This window comes from Petaurus breviceps, unplaced genomic scaffold, assembly GCF_028583685.1.
Source record: "Petaurus breviceps papuanus isolate PSGF00001 unplaced genomic scaffold, PetGlider_PUasm1.0 90919, whole genome shotgun sequence".
Taxonomy (NCBI): domain Eukaryota; kingdom Metazoa; phylum Chordata; class Mammalia; order Diprotodontia; family Petauridae; genus Petaurus; species Petaurus breviceps.
In genome coordinates, this window is record NW_027187378.1 from 11259286 (window position 1) to 11285641 (window position 26356).

General features: G+C 38.2%; 1 protein-coding gene and 1 non-coding gene across 2 annotated transcripts in view; one reads left to right on the plus strand and one right to left on the minus strand.

Annotated features, from left to right (window-relative positions):
• The window catches only part of DTD1 (D-aminoacyl-tRNA deacylase 1), a 254173-nt gene that overhangs the window by 74724 nt on the left and 153093 nt on the right, over nt 1–26356 (plus strand). The gene's annotated exons all lie outside the window — the stretch shown is intronic.
• LOC138152215 (U6 spliceosomal RNA) lies at nt 24333–24434 on the minus strand. The gene has a single exon (XR_011166050.1). It is a non-coding gene; the product is annotated as a U6 spliceosomal RNA (small nuclear RNA).

The following is a 26356-nucleotide window of genomic DNA, read 5'->3' on the forward strand; positions in this document are numbered from 1 at the left end:
ATTGTGTAAGGAATAACAGAAAGCCAGTGTCACTGGATTGGAGACTATATACGGACGGAAAAGGAGGAGCAAGTAGTAAGACAATTGGAAAGATAGGAAGGGGCCAAGTTATGAAGGACTTTAAAAGAGAAACAGAGGATTTTATATTTGATCCTGGAGGTAATAGGGAGCCACTGGAGCTTACGGAGTGTGTGTGGGGTGCGGACATGGTCAGAGGTGTGCTTTAAGGAAGATCATTTTGGTAGCTAAATGAAGGATAGATTGGAATGGGGAGAGACTTGAAGCAGGGAGATCATCCAGAATGCTGTTGCACAGTAGACTAGGCTTGAGATGATGAGGGGCTGTAGTGGTAGTATCTGAGAAGAGAAGGGGGTATTTGGGAGATATGTTGGTAAAGTAAAATTGATAGGACTTGATCATAGTCTGGATATGGGGGTGAGGGAGAGTTGGGACTTGTGAAGGATGTCTCATTTGTGGCAAGCCTGGGTGACTGGGGGATGGTGGTAATTTTGTCAGCAATAGGAAAGTTAGGAGGAAGGGAGGGTTTTGGGGAAAAGATCATGAATTCAGTTGTTGTTTAAGATGTCTACAGCACATCCAGTTTAAAATTTCCACTAGGCAGTTGGAGTTGTGAGAATGGAAGTTAGGACTGGAGAAGTAGATCTGAGAATCGTCTGCATAGAGATAATAATTGAATCCATGGGAGCTGATGCGATCACCAAATGAAATAGTATGGAGGAAGAAGAGAAGAAGATAGGGATTGGACCCAGCATAGGACTTGGGTCAGAGACAGAACTTGTAAGGTCTCCTTGACTCCAGGGCAGAGTTTTTATTCACTGTACCATGTTGCTTTTCTTCCTGTATAATAGTAATTGACAATCATATTAAGCAAACAAGCTTTAAAACAGCTTAAATAAATGGTTTATGTAAAGGATCAACATATATGATAATGTTCATCTGTAATTATGTTTTCAAATGGTCTGCATGTGGAAATTGAACATTATAGTTGTCAGAGACTATTCTTAAATTTATCATATCCTGATTTTTAAATTTGGATAAATGATGTTTAATTTTCTCAACTGAAAAATGAGAACATTAGAAAGATATCACTATAAACTCGTGTATCAAACTTAAAATGGAAATGAAGTCATTAAGCTGTACTTAAGGATCCCTGTGAGTAGCATACTGACTTAGAAAACCACATATTAACATTATGTTCTACTGTATTCTTATTTATTTTGTTAAATATTTACCAATTTCATTTTAACCTATTTTGGGATGTACTTTGGAGTTTTTACAGGTTGTGTGTTTGACACCTTTGCTATAAACTTTTACTATTGCTGCTTAATAAGCATTAGTTTTCTATAATTTTTTGCATTCTCAAAATTAACTTAGTGCCCCACGTGTACTTTCTTTTTTTCCCCCCTCTCCCACTTGTAATTAATTTTTGTTACTTGCTCCATTACTTTGTTTTTTTCTTTTTTCCAATTTAGTTTATTTTTAGTTTTTAATATTCATTTCCACAAGATTTTGAGTTACAAATTTTTCTCCCTGTGTTTCCCCTACCCACCACCCAAAAATAGTTAGCCTATTGAATACCCCTTTCCCCAATCTGTTCTCTCTTATATCCTCCCCCATCTAGTAAGGCAAGATGGATTTCTTTACCCTGGTGCCTGTATATCTTATTTCTCAGTTGAATGTAAAAAAAAATTTTTTTTTTATACGCATTTGTTTTTAAAACTTCAAGTTCCAGATTTTTTTCCATTCTTCCCTCCTCACCCACTTCCACTGGAAAGATAAACAGTTCCATATAGGTTGTACATGTGTAGTTATGCAAGACATTTCCATGGTAGGTATATTTGAAAGACTAACTGTAATTCCTTCCATCCTATCCCACCCCTCACTTATTCTATTGTCTTCTTTGACCCTGTCCCTTTTCAAAAGTGTTTACTTCTAACTACCCTCTCCCCCAATATGCCCTCCTTTCTGTCATCTCCTCTCTTATCCCCTTCTCCCCTATTTTCCTGTAGGGTAAAATACCCAATTGAATGTGTACGTTATTCCCTCCTTAAGCCAAATTCAATGAGAGTAAGGTTATCCTATTCCCTTTGACCTTCCTGCCCTTCCCCTCCATTGTAACAGTTTTCTCTTACCTCTTTTATATGAGATAATTTACCCTAATCTATCTCTCCCGTTCTCCTTCTCCCAATATATTCCTCTCTCACCTTTTAATTTTATTTTTCAGATATCATCCCTTCATATTCAACTCGTCCTGTGTCTATGTATACATGTACATACATATGTATACTCTCACATATATTTATGCACACCTACACCCTCCTATACTTACATACATACATACATATATATATATGCATATATATTCCCTTCAACTGTCCTCGTACAGAGAAAAGTCTTATGAGTTACAATTACTGTTTTTCCATGTAGGAATGGAAATAGATCAACTTTTTAAAGTTCTTTATGATTTCTTTTCCCTGTTTACCTTCTCATGGTTCTCTTGCTTCTTGTAATTGAAAGTCATATTTTCTGTTCAGTTCTGGTTTTTTCATAAAGAATGCTTGAAAATCCTCTATTTCATTGAATGACCATATTTTCCCCTGAAGCATTATACTCAGTTTTTCTGGGTAGGTGATTCTTGGTTTTAATCCTAGCTCCTTTGATCTCCAGAATATCATATTCCAAACTCTTCCATCCTTTAGTGTAGAAGCTGCTAGGTCTTGTATTATCCTGATTGTGTTTTCTTAATACTCAAAATGGTTTCTTCCTGACAGCTTACATTATTTTCTCCTTGACCTGGGAACTCTGAAATATGGCTATAATATTCTTTTAGGGATCATTTTCAAGAGGTGATTGGTGAATTCTTTCAATTTCTATTTTGCCCTCTGGTTCTATAATATCGGGGCAATTTTGCTTGATAATTTCTTGAAAGATGGTGTCTAGGCTCTTTTTTTTGATCATGGCTTTCAGGTAGGCCAGTAATTTTTAAATTAGCTCTACTGGATCAATTTTCCAGGTCAGTGGTTTTTCCAGTGAGATATTTCACATTGCCTTCTATTCTTTCATTTGTTTGGATCTGTTTTATAGTATCTTGATTTCTCATAAAGTCATTAGCTTCCAATTGCTGCAATCTAATTTTGAAGGAATTACTCTCTTTAGTGAGTTTTTGAAATTCCTTTTCCATCTGGGCAATTTGGTTTTTTAAGGCATTTTTCTCATTGGCTTTTTGGCCCTCTTTTGCCATTTGAGTTAGTCTATTTTTTTTGTAGTTTTTTTTTTTTTAATTTTTTGGTCTTTATTAATTTGTTTACTTTTAGTTTACAAGATTTATTTCCACAGTTCCTTGAGTTTCAAATTTTCTCTCCCTCCCTTTCCCCTTCCATGTCAGCATACAATCAAGTATAGTATGTGCAAATACTTTCACATTAGATATTAGTCAGGTTATAAAGAAGGATTGTATCAGATGGAATGAACAATGGGAAAGAGGAAATAAAACCAAACAAGAAAAAGAAAAAGAGCAGGTAGTTTGCTTCAATCTGGATTCAAATCTGGATCTTTCTCTGGATGTAGACATCTCTCTCCATCATGAGACTTTTGGGGATGACTTATAACCCTGCATTGCTGAAGAGTCCAGTCTGTCAAAGTTGGTTGTCACACATACGTTGTGTCTGTAATTGTGTACAAACTTCTCCTGGCTCTACTCTTCTCACTAAGCATCAGTTCTTATAAATCTCTCCAAGTAAATATGAAGTCCATCTGCTCCTCGTTTCTTATAGCACAATAGTATTCCATTACATGTGTATATCACAACTTGTTGAGCCATTCCCCAATTGATGGGCACCCCCTTAATTTCCAGTTCTTTGCCACCACAAAAAGAGCTGCTATAAATATTTTTGTACATATGGGTCTTCCTCCCACTTCTATGATCTCTTTTGGATACAACCCTAGAAGTGGTATTGCTGGGTCAAAGGGTATGCAATTATTTATAGCCCTTTGGGCATAATTCCAGACTGCTCTCCAGAATGGTTGGATCAGTTCACACCTCTACCAGCAATGCATTAGTGTTCCAATTTGTCCACATCCTCTCTAGCATTTGTCATTTTCCTGTTTTGTCATCTTAGCCACTCTGACTGGTGAGATGTGGTACTTCTGAGTTGTTTTCATTTGCGTTTTTCTAATCAATAGTGATTTAGAGCATTTTTTCATATGCTTATAGATATCTTTAATTTCTTCTGCTGAAAACTGCCTGTTCCAGGCTCATTTTTTCATCATGATTTTCCAGTAGGCCTATGATTCTCAGATTATCTCTGCTGGATCTGTTTTCCAGGTCAGTTATTTTTCCATTGAGATATTTTACCTCTTTTTCTAATTTTTCATCCTTGATGTTTTGTTTGACTAATTCTTGGTTCCTCATAGAGTTATTTACTTCAATTTGGTTGATTCTAGTTTTTAGCAAATTATTTTCTTCAGTTAGTTTTTGGAGTTCCGTTTCCATATCCCACATTTTTCTTTTTAAGGAGCTGTTTTCTTCATTGTAATGTTTTTCTGCTTTTGCAATTTTGATTTTAAAAGAATTATTCATTTTGTCTTCTATCTATCTAATTTGGTTTTCAAAGTTCCTTTTGAGCTCATCTAGCAAAGCTTTCTGTTCTTGAGACCAGTTCCCTGTTGATGCTTCAGCTGTGGATATGGAGTCAACGCTGTCTCCCTCTGAATTTGGGTCCTCCCTCTCAGGATGGTAGGACTCCAGCATTTTTGTCTTTGCAGTCTGCTTTTTACCCATTTTGAGACAGGGCCCTAGCCATGCCCTTCCTTTAGGGTTCCCAAGCCTTTTACTGTTTAGGGTTTTGCTCTGGGGCAATAATTACTATGTTTTCAGGGTGGGAGTGGGTGGGTTGGAGCAGCCAGGGTTCACTCTGTCATCCTAGTCCCTGGAGGTCCAGATAGGTGGGGATTTTTAAATTTCTGGGCTATGGATCGGTAGTCCTAGGAGTATTTGCTGCCCCTGCCGAAGTCCCTGCATTTGATTCTTACCTTGCTCTGTACAGTCCCAGCCCTTTGGTGATAGGCTTGGTAGTGGCCTTTGTGGTTGGTGTGATGACTTACCACCATGTTGATCAGGCCTTGTCCTGGCCTGCCTCTGCACGCCACGGTGTCCTAGCCTGTGCACCACGGGGTCGGCATCCTGGCCTGCCTCTCTCTCGAGTTAGTCAATTTTTTAAGGTGTTATTTTCTTCAGTGTATTTTTGGGTCTCCTTTAGCAAGCTGTTGACTCTCTTTCCATGATTTTCTTGCATCATTCTCATTTCTCTTCCCAGTTTTTCCTCCACTTCTCTTACTTGGTTTTCAAAATCCTTCTTGAGCTCCTCTATAGCCTGTAACCAGTTCATATTTTTCTTGGGAGCTTTTGATGCAGAAATTCTGATTTTGTTGTCTTCTTTCCATTCCATGCTTTGATCCTTTTTGTCCCCAAAAAAGGAATCTATGGTAGGATTGCGTGTCCTATGCTTGCTTATGTTGCCAGTCAATTACTTGACTTCTGAACTCTTTGCCACTGTAGAACTCTGCTTTCAGAATGGAGAGAGCTTTGTCCGAAATTGCTGGGGTTTTTCACAGCTGCTGGAGCAATTAGGATAGCACCCTCTCTGTAGGCCCAGGTGCTCTGGCACCTGGCCACACATCCCAGGACCTCCACCTAAGACTGCGATCCCGATCCAAGCAGATTAAAGCAAGACCTCTGAATGGTCACCTGGTCCCCCCACAGTCTGTAGGCCAGGAGCTCCTGAGGCAGCCACCAAGCTGAGCTGCCATGCCTCTACTGCTTCTCCCCCCAGGGGCAGGGGCCAGACCATGCTCTTCTGTTCACCCCTGTTCCAACAGAGTTACACATTGACCTTTTTACTTTGTCTTTGGCATTTACAGGTTGAGAAGTCTGGAAACCACCACAGCTGCTTGTGTACCACTCTCCTAAAGTCTGCTCTGGCCACTGCTGGGCAGGCCTGCCCTGTGGCCAAAACCACATGGCTCACGCAGGGCTGGGCTTGGCTCCCAGCTTGGTGCGATAGCCTCTTCCTGCCGGCCTGCTGGGCTGCCCTTCAGGGGCATATTTTTTTTCTCTCTGTCACTTTGTGGGAGTTATTTTTTACATATATTGGAGGAGGTGGAAGCAGGAGCTGTGGGGAAGTCCTGTTTCTACTCTGCTATCTTGGCTCTGTCTCCCTTCATGTGCTTTCTCTTGATTCATCTGACCCTATTTTGTTGTTACTTTTATTAGCCTTAGGTAAATGATTTATGTTTATCAAAACCCATTTTGGACATTTTAATGAGGTTATAAGGAATTCCTGAATATATTTTGCGCTCTGAATTAATATTTGGTAACTGATGAATGTTATTGTGATAATATTAATAACAGTATCTTATTTTTATATGACTTCTTTTAATTATAAAAGACTTTTTTTTTTTGCAGCAACCCCATACCATTAAGTATCTTTGGTATAGTAGAATAGAATTATAGCTAGTAGATATCTGGCTTTATATCCTGCTTCTATCACTTACTGTGTGTGATCTACCATAAGCAAGTCATATCATCTATTTGAGCTTCAATTTCCTCATCTAAAATGGTGATGACGACAATTTATAGTACTTAAGGTACGGTTTTTAGACTATTTGTAGACATTATCTTAATTATTGATACTGTAAATGTGAAATCCCTGTGCAATGACCAATATGTATTACTGGAGGAACTGAAATGTATCAGTCTTGACATGGAACCAGAAAACAAAAGGGAGTTTCAGCTAAATGTAAGAATTATCTCTTTAAATAAGATGTTAAAACCAAAAAATGGGAAGTAGATAAAAGAATAGACATTATCACAAAACTCTAACCATTAGGCAGTTTAACTGATTGTTTGTCATGGGGAGAAAAGAGCTTAGGAATCACCTCCACCAGCAAAGACTTGATCTTCTTCCCTAGAGAAGTATAATAGACAATGGAGTCACTAGTTTATATATAATCTTATTTGCAAAATCTCATGGAGAACAGTGATATAAGATTTTGAAATATATTATCCAAAACATTGAGAAGCAGTATAATAATGAAAAACAAATTTATAGAATGTTCGCAAAAAATCCTGAGGGAATTTAGAAATGAAACTGGAGACAAATAGACAAAGAAAAAAAAGATTTCTCAAAAAAATTTTTTTTACTATTACCTATTATGTAAATGAATGACAGTGGAGCTACCAAATCCAGACTCATAATGTCACAGCCCCCAATGTGCTACATGAGGAAGTAGAAATGACAAAAGAAAGTAAAGATAGGAAGAACAGCTGGGCTAGAGCAGGTATACACACAAAAAGGCTTATGCTGGAGGCAGTACAGTTTTGAAGTCATTGATTGATCACTTCCTAAGGGATCTGAAAAAGGAAAGGATACAAAAGGCTTATAACAATTCTCCATGTAGCAAAAAAAAAAATGTAAGTATTAATAACTATCAAGCCTGATATTTTGCCAAGTCTGTAGGATCAGTGATTGAGGGAGTCTTTAGATTATGGCCCTCCAGTTTGTAAATGACACTGTGTATTTTTCTTTGAATTCCAAAATGTAAAAAGCTAGCATTCTAAATGATAGTTCCTAACAATCTAGATGAGAAATACCAAGCAATGAAAAAAAGTGCCTCTTGTTCAGTTTTTATCATACTGTTCTAAGGGCAAACTATAGAGCTCATTTGTCAGGATATTTGCCTTGGATAGATACTGAAGACAGATAATGAGTTGACCATAAAATTGAACAAGGACAGGAACGTAGGCTGAATTTCCTTTGTAAAATTGCAAAGTTTGTAACCTTGAGTTAGACCCTCTGGGGTGTTATGACATTCACTTGTAGTTAATCAGGCACATGTGTCAATTTCCTGGAGTACCACTCCAATCCGTGACCATTTTTAACTGCCTTTCTCTTTAAGGGTACAATCTCATGTGACTTTTTGGTAGTCTGAAACATTCAATTCCATTTCTGAAAATCTCTTGGGAACAGTATAAGTACATCATTTAAAAACTTGTTCTATATGACTTCATTGCAGCCTGGCAGTGTTTGTCCAAGAGTTAGGTGGAATAATGAAGCAAAGAAGCAGTTATATGTTCTTATTTCCATGGTTTTTAACTGTTTAACTCTTAGACTATTTTACATAATTTCTTTACCATTAGGAGTCAGCCCATAGCTGGTTTACCCATTTCCTGGGCCCCTTATATATGATCCAGTTATTTATATATCTATCTGATAAATATAATTTTAAGTATTTGGAAAAAGTTTTCCTCTTCTCAGTGAAAAGGGGAGGACTTTAAGAAACCTTGTAGTGATAACTTTAAAAAATAGGAAATTATGTGGTAAGGGGGTAGGGTTCCACATTTGAAAAGTTTTATTTATACCTTTACATATTTCTGTGTGTATGTGTTTTTTTTTTTTTAGCACATTTGGAGCATGATTTTAATATTGGCATTAGAAGAATGCCTACAAACATCTTGTCATGTACTATTATTTTTTTCTGGGGGATTTCAATTTTAATATAAAAATATATATACATATGTACATACATACATATATATAAACTTTTTGAAGGGGGAAGGTAGGGCAATTGGAGTTAAGTGACTTCCCCAAGTTATTGGGGAAAAAAATCAATTACAGAGTGAAATAAAATATAGAATACACAATCATCATTTGCTTTTCTCAATGTATAAGGAACATTAAGGAGGCTAGTGTCATTGGATTACGAATTACATTGTGAGGTGTGCGTAGAGGGGTGGGGAGAAAGGAGTAAGGTATGAGAAAACCTCAAAGATAGGATTTCCTGGAGACCTGTCAAACTCAACATGTCTAAAACAGCTCATTTTCTTTCACTTCTTGTGAAATTTACTTGTCTTCCACACTTTCCCTATTTCTGTCAAAAGTTTCACCATTCTTCCAGTCATACAGGTTTATTACTTTGACATTATCCTTAACTCCTCCCTCTCTCTCAACTCCACTTATATAATGAGTTTCTAAGCCTTGATGTTTCTTCCGCCACAACATCTCTTATATGCAACCCTTTCACTCTACAGGTAACACCTTATACCTTAGTTCATGCCCTAATCACTTCTTGCATAGATTATTGCAGTCTCTTCCTCATTGATCTACCTCAAATCTCCTCAATAGAATTGCCAAAGTAACTTCTTGAAGCATAAATATGACCATATGAATGTCCTACTAAATTGGTACTGATGGCTTCCTATTACAGAATAGATATTATTTTAAGAAATATATATAACTAGAAAGTAGTTAAATATAACCTAATTTGGGAGGCATAAGCACTTGTAATTGAGAGGTTTAGGAAAGGCTTCATGCAGAAGATAGTAATTGAACTGTGTCTTAAAGGAAGAGAAGGAACTCCGGGATGGACATAAGGAAGGAATGCCTTAAGAGTTCTTGGGACAGACAGTGTAAAGGCATGGAGATGGGCATTGGAAAAGTTTGGAAAAAGGGTACAGGAGAGGAGTTGTTGTACATTGAGGCTGGAAAGTTAGTATGGGGATAGGTTGTGAAGGGGTTTAACAACAAACTAAATAGAGAAGTTTATATTTTATCCTATGGGCAATATTTTCTGAATTCAGAAATAGCATTGTATAGAGGTTAGCCTGTCATAAATTCAAGAAGAGTTGGATTCAAGTCCTATGTCTGAGACCTAGGCATGTCACTTGTCTCTCAGAGCTCTAGGAAGTTCTTGAGACTGTAAGTTGTTGAGTTGGTTCTGACCTGCCACGATAAGAGGAGTTTCCTCAACAGGAATTTCTTCTCCTAATGAAATCACAATCTTTCTTCCATTTCTTCCTTATAAATTGTGTGTTTTCCTATCTGTTATCATGTAATCGATTTCACTTTATCTGATGTTATTTTGTGCTTACCATGTCCAACCCTCTCAATTCTTTTCTCAAAGAAAATTTTCATGATGTAAAGATATGAAACTTCCATGTATAGTAAAACCATTTTCTTTCTCATTTCTTCCTCTAGAAACATTATTTTTAATATATTTTTCATCATCTTTACTTATAGATGTTACATTTTTTTCATATAAGATATACTTAGAAATGGAAAAGCAAAAAGTTTGAAAAATATTTTTCATGATTGGTAGTTTTACTGTATTCAGAGTTTGAAATATAAAGGCATGCTTTAGAATAATTTTAGTTACTAATTTCCATGCTGCTGATAGTGTCAGTATAGCCTGAAATTAGAAGGATAGACTGGGGAAGACTTCTATTGTGTGAAGACCATGATTATCAGTCCTTTTTGTTGTTTACATTACACTAAATCACTAACTCCCTCCCCACCTCTCCCTCTCCTGGAGTTGGTATAGTAGAACTTGACATGAAATAAGGAATTATACACTTACTAGCAGCCAAAGAGAAGAGGAGCCAAACTTTTCTTCTGCTAGCCTTACGCCTTGCACCTCCTGCTGGGTGCAATTTGTCATCTGAGGAAGGTGGCAAGGGGCTGGATTGGGCATCTTCCATCTGTCCCAAAGCATCAGTTTCTATCTGTACTAGCACAAGACAATTTTTGCCTTCTACTACCTGTCCAGCTCCCAACCAGGATATGGAGAACCTCTGGCTCAAAAAGGCGCAACCTTACTTTTCACCTTAGGCTTTCCATCTCTTGCTGCTCCTATTCCTTGAATGAACAGGAAAGTTGGTAGGGAATGGAACTTCCTTCTCCTGCTGTGTAGGTTTGACTTTCATTTCCTGCTGCACCCCTTTCCTGCCTTATCTATACGCATTGGGGGTAAAAGGGGTAGTGATCATCTGACTGTGAACCCTTAGTCTCATATTGCACTTGCCTCCAGCCAAATCTCTGACCTCCTTTGGGAAGTGGAGGGTCCTCCACTCAGCAGTCTCACACATGGTCATATTCTTTACATCCCAGTGATTCTGATCCCCTGTAGATCAGCATCCAAACCCCATTCTCCATCTTCCACCTCAAAGTTTCAATCAAACACCACAGCTCTTCTGCTGTGCCCCCTGGAATGCCTCATAGGCAACAAACTTTCCTTTCTCTCAGATCTTTTACTCTCCCACTTCTTCCATCTGAAACATGACTCTCCACTAAGGACACAGCCTCGTTGGCTACCCTTTTCAGTACTGGCTGCATCTTCATTCATTCACCTTGCTGATTTAGGCAGGGGAGTTGGAATGCTCCTTGCTTCCCTTTACTACTTCCAGATTCTCCCCCTATCTTCATCATTCAGTACATTCTCCTCTGAAGATCATACTATTCATATATACCATTCAGTTAAAATCCGAGTAGCTATTTTCTACAGACCCCCCAGGTCTCTCCCCTTCTTTCCATGATGAATTTAGTGGCTCACAATTTTTCTCTTCTCCTCAATTCCTGCCCTTATACTAGGAGACTTCAACATGCCTTTGTCATCCCCTTTCTATGATTTATTTTAAATCTCTTCCTGTCTCATTCCCTTCTGCTTACAAACGTATGTCTCTTCTAAAAAACCCTCATTTGAACCTTCCATCATTGTATGTCCATTAATATCCAGATGATATACTTTATCATCTTCTTTTTTGCCCTTTGTAACTAAACTCCTTGAAAAGGCACTAGCTGCCTCCATTTTCTCTCTTTTCACTCTCTTAACCTTTTACATTCTGGCTTCTAACCTTATCATTCTATTGAGACTGCTCTTGCCAAGTTGCTAATGATCTTTTAGTTACCAAATGCAATGGCCTTTCCTCAGTCCTCATTCTACTTGACTCATGACACTGCTGATCACTCTGCTCCTTGATGCTCTCTTCTCTCTAGGTTTTCAGAGCACCACTTTTTTCCTGTTTTTTTTACCTTTCTGATCACTCCTTCTCTTTCTCCTTTCCTGTATTTTCCTACAGATCATGCCCCTAACCGTCTGTCCTGGACATTCTTCTCTTCTGCCTTTACACTACTTCACATGGTGATTTTATCAGTTCCCATAGAAGTAATTACCATCTCTGTGATTCTTAAAACTACCTATTCTGCTTCCACCTCTTCACTGACTTCCAGTCTCACTTCTCTAGTTGCCTTTCAGACACCTCAGACTAGATGTCCATTAGACAGTTTGAATTCAGTATGTCCAAAATGGAATTCATTATTTTTCTCACTAAATCCTTCCTCCCCCCTACCTTCCCTATTACTATAGATGGTGGCACCATCTCCCCAGGCAAAAAATCTGTGAGTCATCCTGGACTCCTCACTGTCTTTCACAGGTATCCTCTCTTTCCCAGATCCAGGCTGTTCCCCAAGGCTTGTGGATTTCACCTTTGCAAGCATCCCTTTTTTGTTATGGAATTGTTACCTTTGTTAACAAAAATGTTAACAGTTGACTTTTTTTTTTTAAGCACTTGGGGTTAAGTAATTTGCTCAAGGTTACACGGCCAGTTATTTCTGGGTGTGGTGCTGAGTATCTGAGCCCAGATTTGATCCCCAGGTCATCCCGACACTGGAGCCGGTGCTCTTACTTGCTGAGCCACCTGGCCGCCCCTAAGCAATTGGGGTTAAGTAACTTGCTCAAGGTTACATGGCCAGGTGTTTCTAGGTGGTAGCTAAGTGTCTGAGCCCGAGATTCGATCCCCAGGTCATCATGACACTGGAGCCGGTGCTCTTACTCGCTGTGCTACCTGGCCGCCCCAACACTTGACTTCTTAACAGATCACTTACAGTGTTTTGGGTAGTTTGAGACTCATTTAAGAATAAGGAAGTCAAAAGCTCTGTAAGTCTTATCAATCAGCCTTCTAAGGTTCAACCTTATTACTTATTTTAGACAAAAATGCTGGTGATATTAGATAGCCATCATTATTTTTTGATGTTTAAAATTATTAAAAAATGACTGTTTAGACATTTTTACTTCCTCTTTGTTGTCATAAAGCAAGCTCTCTCCTAACAGTGCTACCACTTGGGTTTCTATATCCTTCCTTGGGGATTTGTACCATGATCACTGAATGGGTATTGTATTGGTAGCTGTGTGGCAAGGGAAATCAGTTTTTCATTACAGTAAGCAGTGCACTACAGTGGCCTGCCTTTGCCACTACACATGCCCACACCTACTCTTCTGCCACTGAGCTGCAGTTGCTTCTGGGAGATCATCTGTTGCCTACTGCCTCTGGGGCCTTCCTGCATCTCTGCTTGCTATCATCCTCCTGCTCTACCCTCCACCCCCTTCCCTTTCCCTTTCCCACTAGGCACTGGAAGTCATGTCTCTGCTCACTCTCAAGACCCACCCAGCCTAGCACCCCTGGGGCTTGCCATCTTTGCTTACTGTCCTTTGGCCAATATTGCTGCTTGTGCCTCTGCCCACTGTTCACTACCAAGGTCAATTGCTATCCCTTCTGCCAGGACAAGACAACTGGTACGCCTAGAGCCTGAGCTCTTTTGCCCTGTGCTGCGACAGAGGTTTAGCACTATTGTACTGCCACTAGTGGGGCCGACTCTGCCCTTTTATGCTGGGGGAAAGATACTGTACAATGCAAAAAGTGGCACATCCAGAAACTCTTCTAGGCCAGTACCTGTGCTCAGTTTCCCATGTGTAAGCAACTGTCATTTCTTCTGTGCCTGGGGAAATGCCCCTGAGGCCTGAGTTCTGTGCTTTGTAGAACTTGCCTTGGAAGCTACAGCAAAGAGCTATCGTTCACACTTTAAGGATCAGTGGAAGTGTTTTAAACTAAAGCAGCACCTCTGACTATCTTCAATAAATTAAATGGGGGTACCATTGGTGCATTTGGCTATGTATCCAGTTTCAGCAGTATTTCTGGGCTCTTGTAGCACCAATGAAATATTTACAGCACCCACAATCATGATAAAGACCGTGACTATAAGTATTGCATGATGGTTGATCACAAAATATACCAGATTCTCCAGGTATAGAACAGAACTGAAATATTTATTTAGACACCAGAAAACCCAATACTCAAACCAGTAAGCCGATTACATCATAGTACCAAAGATATTCAGAAACCATAATAACACTGAGAACCACAGCATTCTACAGCCTTCCTACAAACCAACATGAGATCAACATTTACTCACAAACCTCTCTATCTCCTTAATGAGCATCCTCTCTCTCCCCCAATGTCTGCCTAGCTCTGAACCACCTTCCTGTGGGCTCTGCTTCCCTTCAGCAAACTCCTCCTACCACAGGCTGCATATGACTACATTCAGCCTATTAGGGGACAGAGTTCATCTTCACAGCAGGGAAAGCTTCCTGTGGGCTCTGCTCCACCCTTCAGCAAATTCCCTCCATCACAGGCTCCATGTGAACACATTCAGCCTATTAGGGGCAGAGTTTACTTTCAAAGCAGGGGAGGTCTTCATACTCCCTGCAGGTCTATTAAGGAGCAGGGAAGATATTCAAATTTTTCTTCCCATTACAGCTCCTGAGGAAAATTTAACATTGTCTTTTCCTGTACCTCTTCTTCCACCAAAGAATCACATCACATACCCATGTAGCAAAATTGTGGTCTCTCAAATTCTAATTTAAAAAACAAACAAGTAAACAAAACTCATACTTTTTTCAGCACAATTGTTAGTGTTAAAATTCTAAGGCTCTGCTTTGGCTTTCCATTCTCTCACTGTTGGAGTATCTCATAGCATTCTTTTAGTGAGAAAAATAACAGAAACCCCTGCCTCTACCCGAAGGGTATAGAATAATTTCAAATGGCCTCTCAAGTCATTGCAAAATCAAACCCTGATTATCAGATTAATAGTTTATTCTCTGTCAGGGTTTTATGGGACACGACTGTAGGAAAATTTGCTTTCCTGGCTGCAGAAATGAGACCTAACTAAGGGGACACATATGAAATTGCTCAAATGACTGCCTTTCCCAAATCATTAATATGCAGAAGGGGAAGGAAAAAACGATTGACATTTCCATCAAGTTAGTGACTTTTTTTTTTTTTAGTAATATTTGACTCTTTATGACCCCATTTGGGGTTTTCTTGGCAAAGATACTGGTGTGGTTTTGCGATTTCCTTTTGCAGATCATTTTACAGATGAGGAAACTGAGGCAAACAGGGTTAGGTGAGTTGCTCAGCGTCCTCAGTAAGTTTCTCCGTTCTGATTTGAACTCAAGTCTTCCTAACTTCAGGCCTCATGCCCTTTCTACTGCAACACCTAGTTAGTGATTACTGCAAGTAGTTATGATTCATAGAAATGATAGTTAATAAAATCATGAAGAGAGAATATATAGAGAAAAGAGGTCTTAAAACTAATTATTGTGTGCTATCCAAAATTATGATGTTGACTCTGGGTGATGATCCTGCAGTTTTATTGAGAATGAGAATTTTTGTAGTTAGGAGACAACTGAGAGAGAAGAATATTAAAAACCCAGCGGTGAGAGTATCCAGGACTAGAGACTGTCAGTTGTGTAAAATACTACAGAGATGTCAAGAATGATGAGAATTGAGAATGTGTCATTGGGTTTAACAATTAGGAGACCATTGGTAACCTTGGAGAATGCAATTTCAGTAGAGTGATATATGTGAAAGAAGGGGAATGAAGGTCTGCAGATATTGCAGATGGCCTTTTAAAATGTGGAGGAAGGGAGGGGAGGTATAGGACAATAGCTTGACAAGTAGCAAGGTCAAGTGAAGGTTTTTTTTGCTTTTTTTTGGAGGGCAGTTGGGGTTAAGTGACTTACCCAAGGTCACACGGCTAGTTTTTTTGTTAAGTGTCTGAGGCTGAATTTGAACTCAGATTCCCCTGACTCCAGGGCCAGCGCTCTATTCACTGCACCACCTAGCCACCCCAAAGTGAAGGTTTTTTTAAGGATGGGGATATTTGGATATATTTGTAGGTAGTAGGGATGGAGTCTGAAGAAAGATGTAAAATTAGAGTGAGGTTAAGGGGAAGATGATTTTGGGGGACAACCAGAGGAAATTAGGGGAGACAAGTAGAGGAATAAGCCTTGTCAGGAAAGAGGGTCACCTCTTTATCAGAGAGTAAATGAGGAGATATTGGGAGATGATATTGGGGTTTGAATTGTAGAATGGAGTTAGAAATGGTCTCTTTTCCTAGAAAAGTATGAATTGAAATCATTTGTTGATAGTGAGTAGGGAGAAAACAATTTGGGAGGCTTGAGTGAGAAGAAGAGGCTTGGAACAGCTGATGTAGGTCATGTGATGAAAGTGTCAAATGTAGCATCTCTCTGGGGTTACATCCCTAACTCCTATTAGCACTAGCAAGTTGAGTCTCCAGGGGCTGGTTGACTATTTCTCTCAGAAGCCTAGGGGTAATCATGAAGATGTGGATTTCTAGTACCATTTATGAGCCTTCATTCTGTATGCCTACCCATTGATTATTAGGCAGATTTCATTAACTTTAGAGAGCATATTTGCTAACATGGTATGGTAAGAATGGTTAGTACAAAAACATCTGTCCCCACCCATAAACTTCCTCACCCCAAAAAAGGCTGGGGCATATTTTCCACAAGTATATACAGAGTCCAAGGGAAGAGTAGACTGTCTGAAAGTAGGCTGGTAATGGGGCACATGTGCAGAGAATATGTGTGGCCTACGTGATAAACTCAGAATGCCAGTTACTGGAAATTCTTTCTGGACCAAGGAGCTATATGCTTACAGCTTCTTCCTTCTTCAGGTGACTGTCTTTTTACATCTTTCTTTATATTTGTTCTTGGTGTGACTTTATGCTCTGAATTGGATGTATTGTCTCTTTACTGGTACAGTCTCTAATGAAATGTGTCAAAGAATTAGAAACCAAAGGAGTACTAATCAACTGGGAAATACTTGAGCAAATTATGTTTATAAGAATGTAATGAAAATGAACCTACTGTAAAGGCCTCTAGAGTATCTACAGTACATATAATGGTACTTCTAGGTTTTTATAGATCATGCTTATGATGCTAAACCAAAATCCATTTATTCCTGTTAATCCTAATGTTTTTCTTTTTCCTTCAGAAATGGGTGTTGTATTTTATCAAAATCCTTTTCTGTATATATTGATACAATCATATGGTTTTTGGCATTCTTATTATTAATATAGTCTGTTATATTGATTCCCCCCCCCAATATTGAGCCACTTGAGCGTTTCTCATTTAAATCTAACCTAGTCATAGTGTAAAACCTTTTTAACATGTTACTTTAGCTTCTTTATTAATTTTTTTGCATTAATATTCATAGGGCTGTTGGTCTGTATTTTTCTTTCTACATTTTGTCTTTCCCTGGTATTGTTTTAAAATTCTGTATATCACACAAGAAATTTTATAGAATCCTATCTGTTGCAAACAGTCTATGAAATAATGTAAATTGTTCTTATAATATTTGATAAAATTTGTAAATACATTCTTTTTTTTGGTGGGGTGATTTCATTTATGGATTATTAGATAATTGGAATTGGGTTGTATTATTTGAATTGGATTGTATTATTTGAATCCCTAATTTTATTCTGCTAATAAATACATTTTTTTATATTTGTAAATAATAATCAATTTTATTTGTCAGTTTTACTAATTGGGCAAAATGATGTTTAATGAATTCCTTTCTTTGTTGTAGATTTTAATTTTTCATTTTTAATATTGGTAATTTGATATTGGTAATACTTTTCCTAAATCCAATTAGCTGCTATTTTATTTGTTTTTTAAAAGAAGTTTAAAATTTTGTTAATTCAATATTTTAAAAGTTTCAGTTTTATTGATCAATTTTTATTTTTAGAATTTCTATTTTGATGTTTAGTTAGAGTTTAAAATTTCTTGGTTTTCTAGGTTTTTTTTTTTTTGGTTGCATATTGTTCATTGATCTGTTCTCTCTCTCACTCTCTTTCTCTCTTTCTGTCCCTAAATATGTTAAGGGATATAAATTTACCCTAAAGGATTGCTTTGGCAACTTTTCACAAATTATAAAATACTTTTTACATTGTTGTAGTTTTCTTTTATGAAACTAATTTTTTCTTTGATTTGTTCTTAAACCTATCAATTCCTTAGAATTGTTTTTTTTTTAATTCCCCAATTAGTTTTTAATCCTTTCTTCTGTGGTCTTTTCCTGAATGTAATTAAAAAAATTTTTTTTTAGTTTAGTAAACAATTGTTTAATTTTTCTGCTTTTTGGCATTTTCTGTGAGGTTTTTGTGCCCTAATAAATGTCCAGTTTTGTTAATATGCTATTTACATCTGAGAAATGGGTATGCTGTTCTCCTGTTGAGTTGAATTTGTTTCTACACCAAACTCTGTGTATATGTGGGTTCTACCCTTTTTTTTCATTCTAGTGCTTTATTTTTTTTGTTTACATCATTCTTTTCCACAAGATTTTGAGTTAAAAATTTTCTCCCCAATTTTCCCTACCCACCACCCCAAAACAGTGTTCCCACTGAATATCCCCTCCCCCAATCTGCTCTCTCCCATATCTTCCCCCATTCCCCTTTTGACTTTCCAGTAGGTCACGGTGGATCTCTGTGCCTATATATATTTTAATATTTTTATATATATGTATAATTTCCCAATTACATATAAAATATTAATAATAATATATATTTTTAAACATTTGATTTTAAAACTTTGGATTCCAGATTCTTTCCCTTCCTCCCATGTCACCCACCTTCACTGGGAAGATAAGCAATTCAATATAGGTGGTACATGAGTAGCTACGCAAAACATTTCCATAGTGGATACATTGTGGAAGACTGACTATATTTCCCTCTATCCTATTCCACCCCCCACTTGTTCTATTCTCTACTTTGATCCTTTCCCTTTTCAAAAGTGGGTACTTCCCACTTCCCTCCCCCCAGCCTACCCTCCCTTCTACTATTCCCCCTCTCTTCCCCTTCCCCTCTACTCTCCTGTAGGTTGAGATACCCTATTTAGTGTGTATGTTATTCCCTCCCTAAGCCAGATTCAATGAGAATAAGGTCGACTCATTCCCTTTTGCCTTCCTGTTCTTCCCTCCATTGTAACAATTTTCCCTAGCCTCTTCTATGTGAGATAATTTACCCCATTCTGTCTCTCCCCATCTCCTCTCATTATATTCCTCTCTCACCTCTTAATTTCACCTTTTAAATATCATCTCTTCCTATTCAATTGGTCCTGTGCCCTGTCTATGTATACCTGTAGATATACATATACACACTCACATATGTATTCATACGCCCATATGCCCTCCTATATAGACATATATGTATGTATACATATACACACATATGTACATACATATATACATATATGCACATACACATGTATATACATTTCTATTCCCTTCAACTATTCTCATACTGAGAAAAGTTTCATAAGTTACAATTATCGTTTTTCCATGTAGGAATATAAGTAGTTCAACTTTGATAATTTCCTTATGATTTCTTTTCCCTGTTTACCTTCTCATGCTTCTCTTGCTTCTTGTATCTGAATGTCAAATTTTCTATTCAACTCTGTTTTTTCATCAAGAATACTTGAAAGTCCTCTATTCCACTGAATGACCGTATTTTCCCCTGGAACACGGTACTCAGTGTTGCTGGGTAGGTGATTCTTGGTTTTAATCCCAGCTCCTTTGACCTCCGGAATATCATATTCCAAGCCCTTTGATCCCTTAATGTAGAAGCTGCCAGGTCCTGACTTATCCTGATTGTGTTTCTACAATATTGAAATTGTTTCTTCCTGGGTGCTTGTAATATTTTCTCCTCGACTGGGAACTCTGGAACCTGGCTATAATATTCCTAGGAGTTTTCTTTTTCAGATCTTTTTCAGGAGGTGATTGGTGGACTCTTTCAACCTCTATTTTGCCCTCTGGTTCTAAAACATTAGGGCAATTTTCCTTGAGAATTTCTTGAAGGATGATTTCTAGGTTCTTTTTTTGATTATGGCTTTCAGGTAGTCCAGTAATTTTTAAATTATCTCTCCTGGATCTATTTTCCAGGTCAGTGGTTTTTCCAATGAGATATTTCACATTGCCTTCTATTCTTTCATTTGTTTGCATCTGTTTAACAGCATCTTGATTTCTCATAAAGTCATTAGCTTCCATTTGCTCCAATCTAATTCTGAAGCCAGATCCTTTGATCCTTTTTTGTCCCCAAAATAGTGTAAAGTTGAGTTGCTCTGTTTGCTTTGCTTCCTTTGCCTGCTCATGTTGCCACTCACTTACTTGACTTTTGGGCTTTTTGCCCTAGTAGAACTCTGCTACCTGAAACGGGAGCTCTATCCCAATGCTGGGATTTTCTCAGCTGCTGGAACTGTTAGTTGGGTGCCCTCTTTGAAGCCTCTAGATGCTCTGGCAAGCTGGTCACGCACCTGAGGACCTCCACCCTAGACAGCAATCCAGATCCAAGCAGGTTAGAGCAAGAGTGATTACCCCTCAGACTGGTTGCTTGGTCCCCCTACAGTCTGCAGACCAGGAGCTGAAGCTGCCATGTGGTGGCAGCTGCACAGCCTCAGTGCCTCAGCCTCTTCTTCCATTGAGGGTAAAGGCCGGATTGCACTCCAAATTCCCAGGTCCCAAAGTCCACTGCACTGACCTCTTTGTCTTTGGCATCTATGGGTTCATAATTCTGGAAACCACCACAGCTGCTGTTGATCTGAAGCCCCTCCAGCCAGCGACTGGTCAGACCACCCTGGGACTAAGACCTCTGGCTCCAGCGGGGCTGTGGTCAGCTCCCAGAGCACTGTGCTGGCTTCTTGCTGCCAGTCTGCCGGGCTGTCCTCAGTGAGAAGTTAGCTTCTCTGTGTCATTTTGTGGGTTCTATAGCTCCAAAGTTTTTTCTAGAGTCATATTTTTACATGAATTGGGGAAGGTGGGAGCTGGAGCTGCGAGGAAGCCCTGTTTCTACTCTGCCATCTTGACTCTGCCCCCTCTTTTGATTGGTTCAGATGAAAGTATGTTCATGTAAATGCCTACTCCTCTTTCCCTACCTATTTGTGTAGTCTTCTACTTGCTCACCCAGTATTTGTGACATATTTCACTCCAGTTTTTTCCCCAAGCATATTTTCCCCTCCCTTTCTTCTTTTAAGACCATCAAAACATAACAAACTTTACTCCCAACCCTTGTGTCTTATTAACTTTTTTTCATTATTCTTGATATCAGAGTGCTCTGAGAGGACACTGTCTTCTCTCCTGATTAGAATGCAAACATTTCATCCTTTTTCAGACCTATTTACCTTTTTATGTATCTCTTGATTCCTATGTTTGCATTTCATATTTATTATTCAGCTCTTGTTTCTTTAAAAAAATTTTTGGAGGAGGGAAGGCAAGGCAATTGGCCTTAAGTGACTTGCACAAGTTCACACAGCTAGTAATTGTGATCAGGTGTCTGAGACTGTATTTGAGCTCAGGTCTTCCTGACTCCAGGGCCAGTGCTCTATTCACTGTGCCACCCAGCTGCCCCTCAGCAATTGTTTTTTCATCAGGAGTTCTTATAAGTCCTCTTTTATTTTTTTTTCCCTATGTAGGATTATACTCTTTTACTGGCTAAACTATTATTGGTTATGACATTCCATTTACCTTTTGGAATAATTTTCTAAGCTCTCCTTTCCTTTATGGTCCTAGCAGCCAAATCTATGGCTCCTGTGTGTTTGGATTCCCTGTTTCTTGACCTTTTTTTTTCTTTGATCTTGAAGTTTTGGATTTTGGCTGTGATGTTCCTGGGAGGTTCCTGAAGGAGAAACCTTTTGAGGTTTCTTCGAGAAGGTGACTTGTATGTTGTTTTTATTTTCACTTTTCTATATGGTTATAATAGGTCCAGATAACTTTATTTAATGATTTCTTGAAATATGATCTGTAGGTTCTTTTTTTTTTTTTTTGAGGGGCTGGGGAGTGGTTCATTGCTTTCAGGAAACAGTTATTTCTAGGTTATTTTCTTCCTTGCCCTCTTTTCTATAGAGGTCAGTTGTTTTTGATATGGGGTACCCTATATTTCCTCAGTTCTTTCAGTCTTGACTTTATTTCAGTATTTCTTGTTGATTTGTGAAGTAATTCACTTATGTTTGGTCCATTTTAATTTTTAGTAAATCTGTTACTTGCCAATAATAATAAATACCTATTGACTAATTGACTCGGGTAAAATCTTATCCACCTGTATTGAACTGTTTATTCTCCATCCCAGTCTTTCCTTAAGCTGCTTTTCTCATTTCTTTTCTGTTTTTTTTCCCCTTAAGATATCTCATTTCATTTATTTATTTTAAATTTTTGCTTTTTTTTTTGTGGAGGGAGGAAGGTAGGGCAGTTGGGGTTAAGTGACTTGCCCAAGGTTACACGGCTAGTTTTGTGTTAAGTGTCTGAAGCTCATTTCATTTATTATATAATTTTTAACTCTTGCTTCATTTCTTCCAGAAGTTCTAGTTGACCTTGTGGTCACCCTGCATTTTTCTCTGAGGCTTCACTTGTAAATGTTGTGAGGTTATTCTGTTCTTATGGATTATGTCTTTGGTATTAGTGGCTCTAAAATAGCTTTTTATTGTGAGTGTCTTTTTGTTGTTGTTGACTGATTCTTCTAGCCTTGATTCCTGAATTGAGACTGTTTGTTAGGAACAGGTTCTGTTGTCTTTTGGAGATAACAATGTTGAGGTCTTGTATAGTCCGAATTTATATTTTCTAGGTGTGTTACTGTTGATTTCTATGACTATTGAAGGCTGTGTACTTCAGTGATCTTAGGGTTGACTCAGGCCATGAACTTGTAAACTTATAGTCCACCCTAAGAGTTCTGATCTAGGACAAAGTCTGATCATTGCCTTCCTGATCTGATCTTTGCAAGCTTCTGACCCTAGTCTGGGTCTAGGTAATACAAATGCAGAATTTTTCCTGGTTGGAGCTCTAATAGACTGCCACATACTGTTGTAAAGAAGGCTCTAAAGGTTCAGAGTAACAACTGCAAGTTCACCCTTGGTTTTGAGCTTCTTATGAGTGTTTGTGGAATGAATCTGTACCCTTTCTCAGATAAGAGCCACACAGTCACTGTTTTTGCTCCTTGCTAAGTACCCAGACTAAGTCATCTCCATGGTCCAGTTCTGGGGTCGCATGCATATTAGATCTGAGGCTCACTCCTGATCTTCATCCTTAAATGGTACAGTTTCAGGCTCTATATGTGTTATATCTGAGACTTTGCCTTGTCTTTGTTGTTGTTGTTCAAAGAGGATCATGTCATCAGGGAGGTGATGCCATGACATGCAAGTGAATTGGATTTAGGTTAGGGATAGCTGTACACAACTCCTGAAGACCCCACCTAGTCTCCATGTTAGAAAGTTCTTTAGGGGGTCTTCCTGGCTGGCTCTTGTACCCAGTTCCTGTAGACCTTTTGGGAACAGAGAGACCTTGAATCTCTGCCCTTACACTTCAGAATAGAAGAAAAAAAAACACTTGACATTGGCAGATGGAGCCAGGCTGGACAAGGCGTCTACTGTTATTCTGGGAAACACAGAGAACTAATCAGAGGATGAGGTCTGGCGTAGAGGACTAATCTTCCTCTTCCATTCCTCCAAATTCCCAGGTCCCAAAGTCCACTGCACTGACCTCTTTGTCTTTGGCATCTATGGGTTCATAATTCTGGAAACCACCACAGCTGCTGTTGATCTGAAGTCCCTCCAGCCAGCGACTGGTCAGACCATCCTTCTTCATCTCCTTCAGTGGGGCGTATCTCATTAGGAACAGCAACATTGGGTTTTTCTGCCATCACCTCATTCTTATCAGTGCCAAGATATAACTTAATCATGCAGTAAATTTAGGTTGAGTGAATCCAGAAATCCTCAAGAGAGAAACCAGAAGATTTCAGAGCTGTCTCAAAAAGTAGCACCATCAGGTCCTTCACAGCCTTTTCATTCTTGTCAGTCTCAGCCTTCTGCCAAAGAGTCTCCACTGTGGGATGAACTGGGCTTACCCATCATATAACCCATTATGGAATGGTTCTTTTACTTCTTGTATCTTGAAGTTGTATTGCATGTTAAGTCATCCCAACATTTGTGCTAGTCATAATGCAGTAGGCTGAAGGTACTAGCCAGTTGGAGATTGTCACTTTCAGCCTTTTTATCCAGAATTTATTTCATTAGTTTGCATAAATTCTTGAATTTTGCCTTGCTATCCTCCATTTTTATAATTACATCTTCTTTTTCTGGAAGTTCTAACCCTTCCCTGGTAACAGAGACAAGGGTCTTCTCATCAAATTCCTTTAGCAGCTGCATGCAGTACTCATCTGTGGGCTCTGTCATATATACTGCTTTAAAGTTTCATTTCTGTGCCTGTTGTTTAAAGGCAAGAGTTGGCTATCTGTTTTTTACTCTCACCAGTGATATAGGTGGATGCACTTCTGGATTTCTTTAATTTTGCACAATATATTCAGAAAAATATGGAACATTTCATAAATTTGCATGTCATCCTTGCACAATGGATATGCTAATCTGTGTAGTTCCAGTTTTAGTATATGTGATGATGAAGTGAGCACTTTCATATCTTTTCACAAAGTCTGTCCCCTCCATTCCTTTCCTTTTCCCTCCCTTCTCTCCTCTCCCCTCCTCTCTTTCCTTTCCCCTTTCTTTTCCTTTTTCCTTCCTCCTTTTCTTTTCCAGACTCAACAGGAACTATTACCAAGTTCATTAATTATCCTGGGTTTATTTTATATGTCCCAAAATTAGTTTCCAAAGTATTTATCTTAAAAACAGGGACATAGCAGATGATAGTACTAACTGAGCTTAGCTTTTTACTTTGAAGCGTAAAACTTACAATATTCCAAGTTCTTATTTTTAGTGACCACTAATAGCTTGTAGTGAAGAAACAACTTGTTACCTAAACAATTAGCTGTTGCTTTAGGTATAAAGTAGTATAATTTGTCAATTTAATATTTTTCTTGTCCCACTCATTAGCTATGATTGAGATTTATTTGTATGTATATATTTATATTTCCTCAAGTGAAGCTTTGTCCTCTTCACATTAACATTAAAATAAGCTTTATTGTTTAGCACCGGATCTTGCACTGTTCTTTAGGGTCCAGATGATAAATAACACTCTTACAATGTTGGCATTGCCTAGGATAAAATGTGCCTTTGTACTTTTAGAAATAGTACATAGTTTTGGTGAAACCCTAAACACCAGTGCCTTCATGAATTCATTTATTTGTGTAAAAATATTGGGAGCAGATAACTTTAGTGGTTATGGATATGTTCCTTGGAAAGAGTTATAATTTTAAAGTTAGAAATTTACTTTTAATTTTCCCATTTTCTCAGTTTACAGATCAAAATTAGACTTTACTGCTAATAGTTTAAGAAAATCAGACAGTATACTTTTTCTTCCTGGCATATTCTTATAGTTTAGATTTCAAGTTAGAATGTACAGTTTGGCAAATGGCATGTGCAAAAGACAAGAACATTGTGGTATCACAACTCTGTTGGCACTCTATTTACTACTCATCTGTTCTGCTTATGCCAAGGCAGCCCTATTTTTAAAAGTAGCAAGCTGTACTTGTGAAACATGTGGGTAGGGCATGCACAGTGGCAGTGTACCGTTTTCCAAAATACAATATGTTAATAACCATATGTGACTATTACTTTTTTTTCAGGGTATATTTAGCTCATCATTCATAATGTCTAAACTATTTTTCTCTACTCTTGCACTGAAATGGAAATTATATTTTCTTGTGTTACCTTTGCTAGTTTCCTGTGATCATTTACATTTTATGGAGTAAAGACTTTAATAAAAAAATGTTGTTGTTTTTTTTTTTTTGGTGGGAGAGAGGGGTCCCATTTACCACCTTTGAAATAATATATTTTCCCAAGTGTGGAGAAGAAAAATTCCTGCTCCATTGTTTTAAGATTCCTTACTTAAAATGAATATATATTTATGTCATGGGAGTCATTTCCCTACAACCTATCCTTTCCATAGGCACTAATTATGGAAATTTTCTGTCATACCTTAAAGTAGTGTAGGAATCTGTTCTGGTGCAAAGTGGAGGTAGTTAGTGACTGTAGCTTTGTGAATGGGCTGTTGGCTTGCATGTAGTGACCCACTGTCTCACCCTTGATTCTTTGGGGACTTCATATTCAGGATGTGTAGCTAAGAAAACTAATGTAGGAAGCAAAGTGCTTTCCATACATTAGCTCTTGGATCTGGGAATAAATTCTGTTCATAGAATCATAAAGGGATTTCAGAAATCATGTACTCTGATCTATTCATTTTATAGAAGATGAAAGTCTCAGAGAAATTAAATGAATGCCAGAGTTTGAACTGAAACCTAAATCTCATGACTCCCAGTGTAGTACTCCTTCTGCTAAGCCATGCTTTCTCTTTTGACTCTTCCTCATTCTTTATACCAGAATATCTCAAAGTATGTGCTATGGAATGCAAGATATCCTTAAAGAAGTACAAGAGATT